This window comes from Propithecus coquereli, unplaced genomic scaffold, assembly GCF_000956105.1.
Source record: "Propithecus coquereli isolate 6110/MARCELLA unplaced genomic scaffold, Pcoq_1.0 Scaffold277, whole genome shotgun sequence".
NCBI classification, from domain to species: Eukaryota; Metazoa; Chordata; class Mammalia; order Primates; family Indriidae; genus Propithecus; species Propithecus coquereli.
The window spans coordinates 1,051,084-1,060,031 of NW_012148363.1; positions in this window are offsets into that span (position 1 = coordinate 1,051,084).

The window sequence follows — 8,948 nt, forward strand, 5'->3', positions numbered from 1 at the left end:
ATTATTTTTTCCATATTGATATATTATGGTAATTCCATTAAATATGTAATTCTTACAAAAATAGTAACCTATGTGTGATCTAATTATTCTGAGCTGCCGAAATGCCTATTTCTACCTCAGGGTAGAAATCTTTCAATTATGATAGCTTTATAATATGTTCGATTATTTAGTAAAACCAATTCTATTCAATCCCACTCACGGATGTGAAGGCCTAAATTCTGGGTCCAATCCTGGGTGTCTTTTGACTGCATGGCATGGAGTAAAGAATGATTAATCCAAGACGTGTCATTTTGGATAGAGGCTTATAAAAGAAAAGAAAGGAAAGAGGAAAACAAGAAAAGAAAAGAAAAAAGGCCATTCAGTTTTTGCATGAACCCATAGAGTGAGATGGAGGGAAGCAAGAACATCGATAAGAGAGAGAAGATGTGGGGCTAAGAATCAGAGGTTGATCTAGGATAAACTACACATGCCAAAGAGAATAAGTAGCTTAGGGTACATTTTGTAGCCTTTAATTTAGGAGAGTGGAGAGTGATTAAAAGTGCAGCAAAACCTGACATTGACTTTCCACCATGCTGCTTCTTTTTAAGAAGTACATTTTTATTTGTGCCCATTCATTTTTCCAACTGGGCATTCAAATTCTAGCTTTTCCATTTATTAGCTGGATGGATTTTCCAATCGCTTAACCTCTCTAGCTCTGTGTTCTTATCTACAAGACAGGGACAGAAACGTCCACCTATAGGGATCTTTATGTATAAAAACACAAAACCTGGGCAGTGGTCATTAAAAAGACAGAAACAAGAAAACCTTCCAACATTGTAGTTCACATTATTGCCTTTGTTATTATTTTTTTGTAACTAGATAAATGGGCCTAAATGTCAAAACAAATGATATAAATAAATTGATTAGTGAAAAGGAGGGAAATAGGAATGTTTTTTTCTCCCTAAACCTTTTAACTTTGGGATTGTAATCCCCTGGTCTGGCCTATGCCCACTCTTCTTACCAATCCATATTGCAGGCAGAAGTGGCCAAAGCCAGACGCACTCTGCTGCCGGTGGTTGGTAGTCTGTTACTGTTTGCCAGCCCTTGGAAGAACAATTGTTTCACATGCTTGGATTTATTAATGAGTAATTGACTAGGAGCCTTTTTGACTAAAAATCTTTCAGGAATGCCAAAACTATATCACTGAGCCTAAGAAACGATTGAAGTTGCCCAGGTCAGGAATCCTAGTTCCTCGTCACCTCATCATCAGAGCATCAGCTTCTCAGGGCTCTCTCTTGACTTCTGTCCCTGGGTCAGAGGCCAGGCTACCCACATCCCTCAGCATGGCAAGAAGGGTCACTTGCTGAGAGCCCAGCTAGTCTAATGGTATGGTATCCCACTTTTAACAGCATCATTTTGTTTTAAAATAGCCAGAGTAATTTTAATCTTGCTTTCAGCAAGGCTGTAAGAAGAAAAACCTGCCTGCATCATTTACGGGGGAAGGAATAGATCAATCTGGCTGTGAACAGCTGCATGACCCCATGGTGTTAGTGTGATGAGTCACTTTGTGGACAGTGCTGGTTGGTCCCGTTGTCAATGATGGTGGCATTGTAGTTACTGAATATAATGTGAAAGACAAGATTTTGTTGACGTCTACTATATTGGTCACAATGAATAAACACTAAACTCTTGAGTGGGTCCTAGCCAATGTGAAAATTGAACTGCAAAGCACAGGAGCTTGGCTCCAGAGCTCATTATTATAACTTCTGGGTTTACTTCAGATCACATTCTTTTCATTTAAAGTACAAGTGCTCTGATGGAGGACACATGCCAAAGCTCCACTCTTCTCTGTTTAGAAAACAATGCTGCAGAGCATATTTTACAAATAGATTAGAATGGTTACCAATATGCAACAAATGCTGCTCTTCATGTGTTCACAATTTCTCTAATACAGGCTTAGAACTGTGCCAGATCAACACACCAAATGCTTTCCCAACTGCTAACAGGGAATGATACTCTTTCGTTCTGGATCACTTAGTGGCAAGTTTTAGGCTTAATTTTACCTTTTAAAGTAATATTTCAGGGGCACTGTGACTTTATTTGCTGATGTAAGAGCCATTGAACAAGAGTTGGTAAGAACGTACATAAACTAGAGGACAAAATGAAAAATTTTCATTGATGTGGACCAACCCTGTAATAAAAACTGTATTGCTATTTTTACTCTGTGTTTAAGTTTTTCCATGTGTAATGTGAAGAATATAATGTCATTCTCATAAGCTCAATGAAGTGTTTACCAGATTAACCAGTTTATTACTGGTGATAAATGAGAAGTAATTTTATGGAAAAATATCATTAAAAAATAACTAACAGTAAAAAAACATGAGAAATATATGATCAAAATAATCTAAATAGCTTAAGAACACTGAAAATCTACTGATGTTATCATTGATTAAATTGATCATGTTGTTGAAGAATATCAGTATGTTTATGCACACTAAAGACTGAATCACTAGGTCATGTTATGAAATGTATGAATTTTTTGGCAGTAAGTTTTGTATCAATAAGCATTGGTATTTGTTGAAAATCTACTTTTTATTCTATGAAAGGTATACTGTAAACTGATATCCTTCTACAGCAAGGGTAGTTTTACAGTCTATTGAGCTCTAATAGAAAAAAATCCAGGTAAAATAAAACTGTATATGGAACTTTTTATGACATTATGTTTTTTTAAATATGTGTGCATTCATGGCTCTTGGATACTGCTTTGTAATCCCTTTATAAAATTTTTTATTCAAATACTGTAATATTTACTGAGTACGTACTATGTGACTCAGTGTGTTAAATGTTTCTACCTACCCAATCTAATCTGAATGAACAATGGGACATGTTTGTAAGTGAAAAGACGTGGACAAATGTATCTAATTGTGCCTTTTCAGAGATGCAATGGGGCAGTAATATATTTGAGCTCTGAACTAATCAATCACCTTAGAACACAAGGTAAATTTTGATTAGTCTCATGCTCAGAAACCTCTTTCAAAATTTGCAAGCTTTACTATATATTGGAATTCCAAATATCATGCTGTTTTTCTTACCTTTGTTCTTCTGCACTGGTAGTTTTTAAAATGAAAGCCTTAATCTGTATTATATAGGATCATTAATTTCTGCATTTTACACTTGAGCAACAGCACTCTGATTATCTGCTGCAATGAAAAGTAAGCAGCCCTGCTTTTGCAGACTTAATTACCTACTGCAGGGCCTTTCTTCTCCCGTTACCACAAACAGTCTGGAAATGGGGTCAAAAGCATGATTAGAAACCAAATTAGCCACTGAATCCAGAAAACAAACATGGAAACAGATCCAATAAGCCACTCTGATACAGAAATCAGTCTCCTATCACACCTGGGTTTATCCAAAGTGTCTCTTAAAACCATGTTCCTTATAAGAACAAAGCCACGTAGCAAAGGCTCTTCAATGACTTTTATATTTGGGAAAATAAAATCAACTTAACAATAAACAAGGGATCAGCATTATGGGAGGATCAGAATCTGTCTAAATAACAGGATCTTTTATAGAATTTGAATTATAGGTTATATAAATGCTAGAAAAATGTCCACATTGTTTTTAAATATCAATCCTCAAATCTTAGCTTTAAAATGGCAGAAAATACGCAATTTGTTTATAATCTATTTTCATAATAATTAAAGTATTAGTATTAGTCTTGATTTTTCTATATATATCTGTCCTTTATTTGAAAATTTCATTATGTATCATTTTATGGGCAATTTTAAAACTCTGTCAGTTAATATGGTAAATTCTATCCATTCAGTGTTTTTCTTTAATCACACCCAGGTTCTGAACACAACATTAAAGTGCCAAGAGAATTCGGAGGCATTTTCTAGCCACATGTAAAAGAAAGATATCTCTTTGATTAAGGTCTTCCTTTTCGGGGAATTTAATGAACAGTAATAGAATTTTATACCATAAATGAAATGCCGATCGATTTATATTAACAGGGATAATAGTGTTTACTTACAATATTGATAGGAACAGTAACATGATGATCTAATTTAAAAGACCGTTGGGCAAGACAACTATTGTTTGAAAATACACATAAAAAGCAACAGGGAAACAAAATGATAAAATATTTAAGAAACATACAGGGAAATGAGTCAACAAAAACCAGTTATAAAAGACCATCCAGTTTCATTTGGAATTCTCTTACTTGAATATACTGCACACAATTAAATGCAACTAGTCACAGTAGCTAAAGCTTAAAATATCAAATTCAATTCTATTTTATTTATAGGATGAATGTTCAGAAAAGTGATTATTTAACAAGATTGACTTATTGTAAATAGTCTTGGCTAAATCATCTGGGTATATTTTAAAAATCATTGTTTATATATTTCAGGTAGTTATATTGGTAACATACAAACATCATCCCCACATTCACTATGGCTCTATGACAGTTATCTCTAAATCACATGCCTATTAAAAATGAGGGAAATACGTAGATTTCCTTAGGATAGCTGTTCCTTCTCTGGCTTTATGTCCATTTCATTTGTATCTTATCTAATCTCTTTAATGCAATCATAACCAGAGATGAAAAAGCTTACACTCCATAATGAAGATAACCAGATCTTAACTACAGCAAAGAGTTTGAACATATAGTGAATATATGTGAAGCACACTGAATAGACAGAATGAGCTAGATCAAAAATCTTTTGCTTTAATCAAAGCTCTTTCATTTTTTTTTTCTTTTGGGTGGTGTGTAGAGGGTTAGGGGACTATTCTTCCAGTTTGAATTGTTCAATAATTTGATGGATGCTTCCATTCTGTGACTGTAGTCTTGACTAAAATAAAGACTGAAAGCTCACAGAATTAGTTTTGAAACAACCTTAGAGATGACCTACTATTTCCTGACTTTTTAGAGGATATCAGTAAAATATAATGTCCACATATTATTGAACTAAGGATATTTTCAAGGAAAAAATGATCTCATTGTTACCAGCTCATTTTTCTAGAGCTATTTTCTCTCATCAAGGGACCATTGTCCAGCGAGTATAATTTTGGAGCAAAAGCACCTTACTGCCTATTCATGCTGAGCACACCTCTGCTACCTGCCTATTCTTATTTTCGGGAATTGTTACATAAAAAAATTCAACCAGTTGATCAATATTTATTGTCTGCTAAGGAAGTCTGTGTTTGGAGGATACAAAAGATCTCAAAGACCTCATAGAGCTTATAGTCCAGTTGAAAAGACTTTTAAAAATGACAGTACTCATAAAATACATTCAGGAAAAGTGAACTATGGTACTTAGAAAGAGTGTGAGCTTTGGAGCTGAGCATATGTAAAATAGAATATTACCCATTTCTCATATGGGGCATGAGACCTTACACAAATGGGACTTTTTGAGACTTAATCTTCTCAACTGTGAAGATAGAATTATCCAATTCAAAGAAATTTTGTGGAGTTTAGAAATACTACATTTTTAGCACCTGGCATATAATATGTGCCAAGTACCCGGTTGCTAATTATGACAGCTATTGATTATTCCTAGCAATCCTATGTATAAGCACATGGTATATAAGATACATGCATGTGTTCTAGAAGCTATCTATAAGGTGATTGGGAAGACAGAAAGACAGTCAGAAAACAAACAAATTGTAGAAACCTAAACAAGTGGTGCTGAGGAAGTGAGCTGATTATTTTGGAAACAGAATTGCAAAGCAGGATTTAATAGACAATCTAAAAAAAGAATCAGAGAGACTTAGTGGTAATTTTGATTAAGTACAAAAAGAATTGAAATACAAAATAAGCATTACCCAACAATATAAAATTCACAATGTTTGACATACAAAGAAGGTAAAAAAACATAGCCCATCATAAGGAAAATAATCAATCAGTTGAAATCTCCTCAAAACTGACACAGTTATTATAATTAGCAAGACTCTGGATATAATTCAGATTAAAAAATAAATTACATTTCTAAATACAGCAAGAAATAATTAGGAAACAAAATTTAAGAAACAAAATCACTTAAAATATTACCAATATTTTAAATACATACAAATAAATCTAATTAAAGAGTACACACAGAAAACTAAAAACATTAAATTAAGGAATACTGAAATTATCAGAGGAATATGCTAAGTATTATGCATGTGAATTGAAAGACACAATAGTGTGAAGATGTAAATTCTCCCTGAATTGATCTATAGATTCAGTGCACTTTCAATTAAAAATCTACTTTTGATGAAATTTGACAAACTAATTATAGAGAACCTCAAAGGCCAAGATCAATTAATTCATTTGTGATAAAGAGGTAGGAACAAGGTGGGATAACTTGCTTTATCATATTAGCATATATAAAGAGTTAATTTAAAGTACAATTATTAAATGATTGTATTGATGCAAAGATAGCATAGATAGCATTGGAAGATAGTAGAAAGATGAAAATAAGAGACAAAAATATATGAAAGTTTATATCAAAGATAGCACTGCAATGTGGTAGAAATAAGATGATTGTTTCAATCATGCCAGGCCAATGTAAAGCCATATGCATCAACCATTAATTCTGATCCCTATCTCTCATAATATACAAAAAGTAATTTCAGTTGGACTGTAGATCTATGCATGAGAGATCAAAACAATAAGTATTCTTGACTATACATGTATAATCACAATCTATAGTAGAGAAATATTCTTAAATAGGACATTCTTCATAAAAAAAAACTTGATAAGTTGGAGTACATTAAAATTAAACTTTTCTGTTTTCCAAAAGAAAGTGAAGAAGTAAATCACAAAGTAGAAGATATTTTCACACACGCATTAACTAATGAGAGACTTATATTCAAGATATATAAAGATTCTCTTTTAGATTATTAATAAAAAAGATACACAATAGAATAATAGACTGAAGACTTAAACTGGCACTTCACACAAGAGCATATACAAACGATCAACTAATATATGAAAAGTTTTCAACCACATTAGTCATCAGAGAAACATTAAAACTACAATGAGATATCACTGCACATCTACCCAAATACCTAAAATTAGAAAGATGACACTAGAAAAAGTTGGTGAAGATGTAGAGCAACTGTTACTCCCATACACTGGTAATGGGACTATGAACTGATACTATAACTTGACCTTTTGAAATTATGAATTATTCGAAATAAGTTTAACATGTACATATCTTAGAATTCAGCAATTCTAGTCCTGTTGTTATATGCAACAGAAATGTGTGAGAACGTCTACCAAGAGACATGTACAAAAATATTCATACAGTATAGCTGGCAATAGAAAGAAACTCGACAATAGAATAGGTAAGTAAATTATGGTATATTCATACAGTGGAAAAGGACAAAGTAATGAAATAAATTAACTGATGTTATATGAAAGAACAGGCCTGAATCTCACAGATCTAATATTGAGCAAAAGAAGCCAGGCAGAAAAAAATGCTATATAACTTCAATTATATAAAGTCTAAAGTAAAAGCAAACTATAATGTTGTAAGTCTGAGAAGACGAAACTATTACTCAAGGCCAGGGAAAGAAGCATATGAAAGGATTAGAGAAAACAGTACTCAGCTCACATAAAGCCAGCAATCCTGCCCATTCACACCAGTCAGAATGGAGTAACTCGTCATTCACAGGAAACTGGGAAGAATACTCAGAAGGATCTTGCCTCAGTGGTAGGGAATAATTAGCCATAGATTGAACACTGTTCTAGGCATGCCTACTGAATCATAAAAGCAAGACCCTAAAGGATAAAACCATTTCCAAGTAACGTAACTACATGCAGAACAAAACTGCATGTGGCTTTTTGTGTCTAACTTTAGTTACTTAACATAATGTTTTCAAGGTCATCTGTGTTATGACATACATTGGTACTCTACTCCTTTTTGGGGGCTGAATGATAGTCTATTGTATGGATATACCACATTTGTTTGTGTATTTATAAGTTGATGGACATTTGGGTTGTTTTCACTTTTTAACTATTACGAATAATGCTGCTGTGTGACATACGTTTTCATTCTCTTGGAACTACTGGATCATGCGGTATGTGTATGTTTAACTTTCTCAGAAACTGCCGAATTACTTTCCATATCAGCTGCACCATTTTACAACTTCACCAGCAATACATGAGGTTTCCGATTTCTCCACAACCCTGTTAACACTTGCTATTTTTTATTTTGATGATAATGGCCATCCTAGTGTGTGTGAAATAGTATCTCATCATAGTTTTGATTTGCATTTCTCTAATGACAACTGTTTAGTATCTTTTCATGTGCTTATTGGTTATTTGTATATGTTCTTCGGAGAAATGTCTATTCATGTCCTTCACCCATTTTAAAGTTGGATTGTTTGCCTTTTCGTGGTGGAGCTGTAAGAGCTTTTGTATGTACTGGATACTAGGCCTTTATCAGATATGTAATTTACCAATATATTATTCCATTGTGTGAATTGTCTTTTTACTTTATAGTGTACTTTGAAGCACAAAAGCTTTTAGTTTTTATTAAGTCAAATTTATCTATTTTTTTCTTTTGTTGCTTGTACTTCAACTTAAAATTCTTTACCCAGTGGAAAAAAGAACCTTTAAAAATGAAGATAAAATGAAGATATTTTCAAACACATAAAAGTTGAAAGAATTCATCACCAGTAGACCTACCCTCCAAAAATGTTAAAGGAAGTCCTTCAGGCAGAAGGAAAATAACATTAGATGGAAATATAAATCTACACAAAGAAATGAAAAAGATCATAAATTGTCCCTGCATGTATGAACACCACGAGATTTTTTTACGATAATTTAAATTTCATAAAATTTGAAATTTTATTGACTGTAGGTAAGGAAAATAACATTGTATTGAAATATAAATCTACACAAAGAAATGAAAAAGATCATAAATTGTCCCTGCATGTATGAACACCATGAGATTTTTTTACGATAATTTAAATTTCAT